The following is an 8818-nucleotide window of genomic DNA, read 5'->3' as shown; positions in this document are numbered from 1 at the left end:
GCGCCGACCCCGCTTCCGCGTGTCCCGGTCCGCCGAGCGCGACGCCGAGCTGCTTTAGGGACCGGAGCTGGGCCGGGCCGCGAACGCCGGCCCCGTTTCTGCTTCGCAGGGTGACCGGGCGCCCCGCGCTCGGACCCACGCGAGCTGTGCTCGCCCCCGTTTTCGGCGCGAGGCCGAACGCACACGGGCTCCTGACCGCGCTCCGCGCCGCCGCCCTGTCTGACCCGAGACCTGCAGGAACGGCTGCGCGACCAGTGACCAGTGGGGCCGCGCCCGGTCGCGTGAGGCGCTTCTCCGCGTGGCTGTCTCCGGCCCGCTCTGCGGGAGTCTCAGCCAGGGCCGCGTCTGGGGCTCTTAGCACCCCGATGTCGCAGTTGAGTCGTGACCGTGACTGTTTGCCAGGGGGAAACAAGCGGCCGGGTAAGGATGCTTTCCGGGGGAAACTTGACTTCAGGCAGTTTGCCTCGGCCGCCTTCTGACTCTCCATTGCGGTGCGCGCTTTGGCCCCCTCTGCGAAACCCGGCAGATGTCCGCCTCAATCTTCTGGAGTGCCAGGGGGACCCCAAGCAGAGCTAATGACAAGCTTTTCCCTCTTCAGTCCAGTCTGCTCTCAACAATTTTCCAGCCCCTTCGCCACCACTCCTCCTGAAAAATACTCACTCGGGACCGTTTGTCAGTCCGCTCGCGAACTTGTTCGTCTCGGACTGTGCTGTGCTTCGGGTGGAACGTCGCGTGTCCCGGTACTTTTCAAACAGCGTGCACTGAGGTCGGGCGTTTGTGTTCCATCTTTAAATTTTCATTGATGTCTACTTTTTTAGATGGGATAGTTAGCAATGAGTTTTTTCAAGTTCATAGTAAACTGTATTTTAAAAAATTTCAAATCTGCTGGGAAATCAGAAGTGAAGAATAGTGCTTGGTTTACCAATACTATCTTTGGCTTTTCTGCACAGGTTCCCGGCCTTTTGGCCTTTATTTATGATCTGGTCTCAGCATATGAAATTGTTTTTAAGGTGGTTATTTCATTTTTTGATTTTATAATTTAGATGGTGATTAAATAATAGCTCCAATAATTCCATTTTTCCTGCTTATTTTTCTTAGGCCTCCTACCGTGAGTCATGCTTTCACAATGACTTTTTAATAAAGGTGTACTAGCTGACTTGTTCTGGAATGCGTATGAGAACTTTTTCATCTTAAAGATAACCGTGAAGCCTTGTACAGTCGCTTCTGTGTTTGCTATTCAGTGGCTTTTCGAGGCAGTAACCTCCGAAGCTGAATGTCTGCATGTTTAATGAAAAAAAAACTTGGTCATTTTTTACTTGCAGATAGATGAGTGTGATCCATCTCGTCCTGGAAGTGCAGTCAGAGGACTGACAGTTCTGGAGCTGAGTGTGAGCGCAGGAGTGGAAGCCCGCTAACAGAAAGGGGCGCGCGGCCTGCAGAGGAGACAGCGTGTGTTTATGTCCCATGCAGGCGAGGTTCACGGTGAGGGTGGCTGGAGGCAAGACAGCTTTCTGAGAAAAGGAGTAACTTGATTACATTTATGTCTAATGATACGACCTTGGTAGTGCTGGGGAGAGTTAGGGGATTGGAGTTTAGGCAAAGAGAACACGTTTAAAGAGCTGTAACTGCCCACATTGAGGTGGCAGCAGAGGTAGAGGGAGGCTGTTCTGTCTTGTGGGAGACAGGGCTGGAAGCGAAATAAGGACAGGTGTGGCAGGTGGAGTTTCCAGAACGGGGCGACAGTGACACCTCCCGTGTCTGTCATGAGAAGCTGGGTGGACACGAAGGGAAGGCGCGCAGGAGAGAGCTTTGTCTTGGGCAAACTGAGTGGCTATGAATAGGGCAAGGTTGGGAGGTAGGTGTGACATGCAAATGGAACTGACCAGTAGGTGTCTGGGAAGGATGTGCAGCCCTTGAGAGCGAGGCTTGGGGCTTCTGCTGGCCGAGCCGGGCGTGTCAGCTCATCTGACCCGGAGGCACATGAGATCGACCAGGAATAATGTCAAGGAAGCCCGGCTGGACTGAAGGTGGAGCTGCTCCTGAAAGCTCCCACAGCCTTGGCTTACAGCTGTGGCTGTGACTCAGAGGTGTCCCGTCACACCCCTGTAGGTGTTGCCAAGCCACACCCACCAGGGGTAAAGCAGCTGACAGACGCTCATGAACGCCTGGATGGCTGGCAGGGAAGCTGGCCTTTCAGAGGCACAGGTGTGGCCACCGGCCTGAGAAGTGGCTCCCTGCCGGGCTCCAGGGCTGACCTTGGGGGGAGGCCAGTATGGCTTCGGCACTGTTCTGGTGAGCCAGGAGACTGGCGGCTGCGGGGAGACAGAGGCAGGCGGAAGAAGTGGGGCATAGGAAGCCTGGGGGCCGGCTCCTCTGGGCACCTTGAGGACAGACGGCCGAGAACACTGAGCGGCCCTGGCGGCAGTCGTGCTAGCGGACCGAGCTGGCGGTCATTTTTCTGCACACAGGGCTGGGGCGCAGGCCAGAAGTGCGGGGTGAGAGGACCCCAGAGGCAGAGCGCGAGCAGAACACGCGGGCCCACTGAAACCCACTGCTGAGGGGGCAGCGGGGAGACGGGGGTCACCCCTGGCTGGGGAGTGCGCTCTGGTGAAGCGGCTGCAGCTGGCTTCGTAGTGCTGTGACCTGCTGCGCCGCCAGGGAGGCCCTGAGCTGGCCACTCAGATTGGATTCCTGAAGAAGGCAGCCCGAGCTGGACGGAACCTCGCTGGTCGCTCATGGAGTGAAGTAGCAGCTGCCCTGTGCCCTGTGCTAGCTGCTGGACAACAGCTGCAGCCCCCGTCCAGCTCGCAGGCTGACGCGTTTCGCCTTCTGCTCCTGCAGGCTTTCTGTCCTAGCGGTCAGTCTTGCATCTTGTTTATCTCGCCGCAGAGCAAGGCATCCTTTCACAGATGAGGTGCCTGAAGTACTTGTGGGGGCTGGCCTTTGAGACCAGAGGGGGGTCACCTCTGCATGTGCGTGCTGCGCCCTCACGTGGCCTCGCCAGGCCGAACAACTCTGTCTTCCGTGCCCTCTGCATCCACAGGTTTCCCTGTTTCCAGGTCTGCTGGTGGCCCGAAGTAGGAGCTAGACTCTAGGTCCTTCACTTTTACCTGTCACCTGAATCACACGCCTTCAGTCTCATACCTCCCTGGTTTCTCAGGATGCCTTATTCTCTCAAAATTGTGACTGACGTGGCTCCTCATTTCTTTCATGCTGTGTCTTGTGAATACTTAATTTGGACCTTTGGTAAATTTGTTCCAATTTTGAGGTTCTGCTTTCATAGCTATGAAAAATGCATGGTTTTCTTTTTTAATTAGTTAATAATTAATTTTAAAGATTGATTTATGCACACAAGATTTAGGGTATGGGCCAGAAGTGAAGGGGTGAGAGCACTCCCCAGAGACAGTGGGGAGCAGATCAGGCGGGTCCCCTGAGACCCACTGCTGAGGGGGCCAGGGGACAGGCGGGGTCTGCTGCGCCCTGGGGTCCCTCCCTGGCCAGGACTGGCCTCGTGCTGCGGTGGCTGAGGACTGCTTTGCAGGGCTGAGACCCCCCTCGCCCAGCGAGGCCCTGTGCTGATGTTTTCGGACAGTGGAAGTAGCCTCCAGACGCGGGTGCCGGAGCTGGCTCCGACCTGCGCCGGCCTCTCTACTCAGCGCCGGTGGAATCTAGAAGTCGCCGCCACTGTCTGAAGCCTCCACGCTCAGAATCGCCGCTGGTGTGTCTTCCTGGGGAAGGGCACACCGCCGGGCTGTGTGGGGAAGGGCTTTGCACTTTGAGTTCCTAAGAGTGGAAGATGGGCCCAGTCATGCACCGAAACTCATTGAACGGAACTCTCCAAACTTGCAAAGGCTGCCCACGTGCGTGAGGCCAGCACGTTGACCACAGCCCTGTGTCGCGCTCCTGCAGTGTGTCGCTTGGTGCTCAGGCCAGGGCCCTTAGGACAGGGCGTCTTCGTTTCTACTTAAGCCTGCCGCCCTTCCCCTCAGCGAGTAGCAGGCGATAAAACAAGGGAGCCGCTAGCGGCCAAATCTGTAGGACTTGGGGACCGAGCAAGAGTATCTGTGCGGTAGTTCCGGAGATTCGGGGGTGGTGTCAGTGTGAAGTCGGCAGCTGCTTCGCAGCAGTAACGTCTGCGTTTCTGTGATGTGAGTCACTTGCTGGTCACATCCCGGCCCGTCACGGTAGTGTGACCAGATGTGACTCATGCGCACAGCGCGCGCTGCTCTGTACTTTCGAGTTGCAGTTAGAGGGTAAAGGGAAAGGCGCTTAATTTTAATAACACGGTTTGGTCAAAGTATTGCTTCGACATGTAATCGATACAGGGATTTCAAGGATAGTCAGCATTTTTTTCACATGAAGTTCAAAATTTAGCACTTGTATGTGGAACATAACTCACTGCAGACTAGTCACGTAGGAAGCGCTGGTCGGGAACGGCTGTGTGACGGGAGGGCCCGCGCCCGCACACAGCGCCCGTGCCGCCCGTGTGTGTGAAGAAGTGTGTCGGGTGGGGGACACTTGGCCCGTGGGGCTGGGCCGCCCGCCTGCGCCACTCGAGCACGGCGGGTGCGTCACCCACTGGCGCTCATAGCCCGCTGTGCTGTGTCTTGTTTTGAAAATAAAAAAAGTAGTGACTTGTGAGCTTGAGAGTTTCTCTCCCGGATGTGATTTCTTTCTCTTAGACAACCCTGATGATCCTAACGTTTTCCACTCTATTTTTATTACAGGCTGCTGAATCAGGAATAATAAAAGTTAAAACAATAGCCGCACGAAACACTGAGATTTTAGCAGGTAAGTTTTCGTCTGAAAAGTTTAAAAATTAGTGGCCATTGACCAGTTGTGAAAGCAGAGTCTTCACAAACAAAAAGGAGAAAACCAGCAGTTCTCTGTCGCTCTTCTTGTTCGTGCCCCAACATGCTGTTCGTAGTGATGAAGACCATGTGTGTTTCCTAAGTTATGAGCTAATTGGGTTTCCCAGAGGTGAATGTCATAAAATGCTCTGAAATCAGAAAACTTAAAAGGCCAGTTTGCACATCCTTGCGCTCGCTTCTGCCACTTTCAGTTACGTGAGCCCCGCCTCGCGCGAAAGGTGTCCTGTTGCTCTGGACGCCTTCCACGGTCTGTGCTGGCTTTGATATCAGAGTAGAACACCGCTGTGTGCACACTTAGTAGCTCTGTGACTGCTGAGTCCTGGGGCTCAGATGGTGCTGGAGAAAGAACGGACGTGGGAGAGGCCACAGTGTTTTCTTACATGTTCTGGATTGAACCTGGTTTTCAAGGCGCTATTTTCAAATGTTTTTCTCGCATATTCAGCTTCACTCTCCCTTTCTGTGGTGCCTTAATGAAGAAAATGGCAAGAAAGGAAACTGTCATTTCCTGGGCATCTTAGACGCGAGGCGAGGCCCTTGTGCCAGTGTATTTTATGTGTAACAGCCTTGTGGGGAAATGTTCTTACTTACAGTAGAGCAGCTTGAGCTCCACGGAGGTAAGCTGCTTGCTCAGAGTCACATGCCGAGTGGTGAACCCAGACTCAGGTCCAGGCCTTCCCAGAGCCCTGCTTGCTCTGCGGGCGCTCGCAGCGCCGGCGCCGGGCGTCCTCAGTCTGCCTTCGCAGCTCCGGACGCTCTGGACTCCGGCGGCCGCGGGAGAAAAACAGCCCTGCTGAGCTGCTTTACATTAAGTGCAAACCACAAAGCGCTTTTGCAACACTCCTCTCTTTACACTTCTTAAAAAGGGATACTGAAAGCTTCCTAACTGGTAACATTTCAAAGACTGTTACAGATGAGCACTTTGGGGGCAGTGAGAGTGATAAGTGAGAGTTGATGCCACTCTGGCGGCTGCTTTGCTGGAAACCTGCCCCTAGGGTTAGTTCTGTCAGATTTCATTTGTACCTCACACCTGCTCCCTGATTTTAAACATGCTGTCAAAATACGCACAGCTTCAAAACATGGCCCATGGGCTAGTGCCCTGCGTGCATGCTGACGGGTGTGCGAGGCGCCGGGCAGTGCAGGTGTGGTTTGGGTTGGGAGGGGCAGGCAGGCTTGGGAGATGCCTCTGGGTAGATTAGTTACGGGAGGAAATCACTGCTTTGAACAGACGGTGATCTGATATTTTAGAACTGGCGATATCATAGACCAATCAGAGTAGAAGATCATTGCGAATTTTTGCTGCTGTCATTGCTGATAGCATGGTAAGTCCTTAATTCTCCAGTAAAGGAAGTTTTCATTATATATATATGAACAGAAGATTTTTTATATATATATTAGTTCATTTTTTTTTTTTTAGATTTATTCATATAGAACTGGGGTACAGGCTAGAGATGCGAGGGTGAGAGGATTCACCAGAGACAGAGTGGGGAGCAGAACAGGCAGATCGACCAAGTACACTGCTGAGGGAGCAGCGGGCGGGTCAGGAGAGGTCTGCCACGCTATGTGGTCTCCTCCGGGCTCCGGGGCAGGCGGGAATCGAACCCATGCGGAAGTGGCTTTAGCTTCTCAGTGCTGTGCTGTAACCCGCTGCGCCACCAGGGAGGGCCTATATTAGTTCATTTTTAAATATTTTTGTGCATTTTTCCATCTCAGTTGCAATCCCCTTGGGTTTCCCATCACCAAATCACCCATGTGCCATCACCATAGTCCAGTTCAACAGAAGATTTTTAAAAAAGAGTTTAGAGCATCATTTGTCTAATGCAAAGGTCCATTCCAAGAAAAATGTGCAATTAATCTTACAAACAAGTAAAAACATCTTGTCCAACTTAGTGTGAGTTTTATCTATGGGTGAGATGTTAATTTCATTGTTAATCATTTACCTTTATTCAGATCAAGCTAGACCAACTTTTATGCATATACAATTAATAGTTTTAATAGTCCCAGAGTCCTGTACTTGAAGAGGTATATTAGCATTTAGACTTTGTTTCTGCATTTTTTCTACCAAGTATTTGTAGCAATTGATACCCAAAATGTATAGATTTATAGACCTCTGCTGTCTTGATAATCAGTGGCTTGTAGGAACAAGGAAAAGGTTTAAAAACCAATCAAAATATAGTTTCTAAACTACTTAAGAATACAGTTACTTACAAAAAGAAAAAACTTAGTTCACTTTTCTTTCCTGAGTAGTTACTTTCTGGTGCTGGAGATTATAGTCCACTGCTTTCGTGTAATCGATTTGGAAGTCTCAAATGAGATAGGATGTCGACGTGATTACTGAATCCCAGGTATCTCTGAACATCCAAAACACCTAGAGGGTGGCTGTGAAAACCAGCGCCTTAATTAGTATCAACTGCTCTCCTTATGGACGCACAGCACAGAATTGTAGGCAACTTGAGCTTTCCTGTATGTAATTTCCAAGAGAACGGTCTCCACACTGCAGATCGGCCCCTGCTTTGCCCTCGCTGGCAGGCTCCTGCTTTCGTGCTTCTCTGCTCTGTCCACCGCGCACGAGTGCGGGCGTCGGCGGTGCCGCGCCACATGCCGTCACTTTGAGCGAGTGAGAGGTCGCGACGCTAAGTTTTCATGGGTAAGGCCAGGTGCCTTAACCTTCTATTTGACAATCATACGTTGTAGGTTGCTTTCATTATCCCAGCTTCAAATAGACAGGGCATTGATAAGGTTTGTATCTTTTTTATTATAAAAGTTTGTTTTTACATTGTTTGTGCCTTTTTCCATCTCAGCTGCAATCCCCATGGACTTCCCATCCCCAGTTCACCCTAAAATTGTATCTTTAACGCCTGTTCGAAACTGTAAGCTACATTTACCCGTGGCTGCTTTCAGCTGCTGTCAGTACTACCTGGGGCATTTACTGTGTGTGACTTGTCGCTTTCTTACACAGTGCTCCCACCTTTTTCCTATCAGCATGGTCCTGTAACTTAAAGATCTCTTAAGTAGCAATGAGAAAACACCTTGTATTTTCTTCTGACATTAAAAGGTAGTTTGTCTGCTGATTTTATTTAATATTCTTTATCTACACACACACTAGAGATATTTTACTAACATCTGCAGAGCGTATCATGCACCATTCTTAGTAAGGAAATACACAGGCTTAAAGCAGGAGGAAGCGAGACAAAGAAGGGTGATGTCACGCACCTGCAGTCTCTGAAGTAGAAGAAAGGGCCTCGAAAAAGTGTGTTTGTGCCGTTCATCCTCTTCGCCTGACCTGCCGCGCCCCTGGCTCTTGAACTGTTTTGCTGGACGTTTTCCTGTCCCATGACAGACTCCCTGGGGCAGGCGCCACTCTGGATCTCTCTCCCCGGGGTGCTGGTTTTAGCACGTTCAAGGGTGCTCAGGACATGTAGGTCCGCCGGCAAGCAGCGCCTGCCTCGCCTCTGCTGTTATTCTGTTCTCTTTGGTTTTGTTGTGACGTGCTGGCACACGCGTTTCAGTGTGTGTCCGCCAGCCGCAGGCCACGAAGGAGATGGCCCTGTGAGAGGACCCTGACCCCGGGCAGTGTGATGATGCCAAGGAGGAGACGCAGCAGGCTGGTCGGGAGGCGAACGCGAGCCCCTGCCTCCCCGGGGCCTGGAGCGGAGCCCTGCAGCCTGGCAAGGGTTGGGTGGCAGGTGAATTCGGTGTGTGGGGGGGTAAAGGAGACCACGAAACACGTCCAGGAGGTGCAAACTCGCCCGGTCTAGTTCCGGCTTCTCTTCAGGAAGCCGTCGTCTGGCTCCCGGAGCAGGTGACGGCAGGAGTTTGCAGGGGAAGTCACGTGTTGCGTGTTTCGATAGGAATCTCCGCAGGGTCCCGTGGCGCCCGCCCGCGGTCTCTGCCGCCGAGCCATCCCGAAATTGCGCGAGTCCGCGCGGCCAGCGCTGTGCGCACCTGGG

At 52.4% G+C, this 8818-nt stretch overlaps 1 protein-coding gene across 5 annotated transcripts in view; it reads left to right on the top strand.

The window, feature by feature from the left end:
• The first annotated feature begins 726 nt into the window (after positions 1-726).
• The window catches only part of MON2 (MON2 homolog (S. cerevisiae)), a 58502-nt gene continuing 50410 nt past the window's right edge, over positions 727-8818 (top strand). For 2 of the 5 annotated variants that reach the window (XM_012732431.1, XM_004692600.2), the window contains exons 1-2: positions 727-766; positions 4728-4791. The gene's annotated coding sequence lies outside the window, so the exon portion shown is untranslated. Of the gene's footprint in view, positions 767-4727; positions 4792-8818 lie in introns of those variants that run through there. The other 3 variants (XM_012732427.1, XM_012732430.1, XM_012732429.1) reach the window with 2 other exon arrangements.

Source organism: Condylura cristata, unplaced genomic scaffold (assembly GCF_000260355.1).
Source record: "Condylura cristata isolate star-nosed mole 26May11 unplaced genomic scaffold, ConCri1.0 scaffold00034, whole genome shotgun sequence".
Classification (NCBI taxonomy): Eukaryota; Metazoa; Chordata; class Mammalia; order Eulipotyphla; family Talpidae; genus Condylura; species Condylura cristata.
This window is presented reverse-complemented; position numbering and strand designations above follow the sequence as displayed.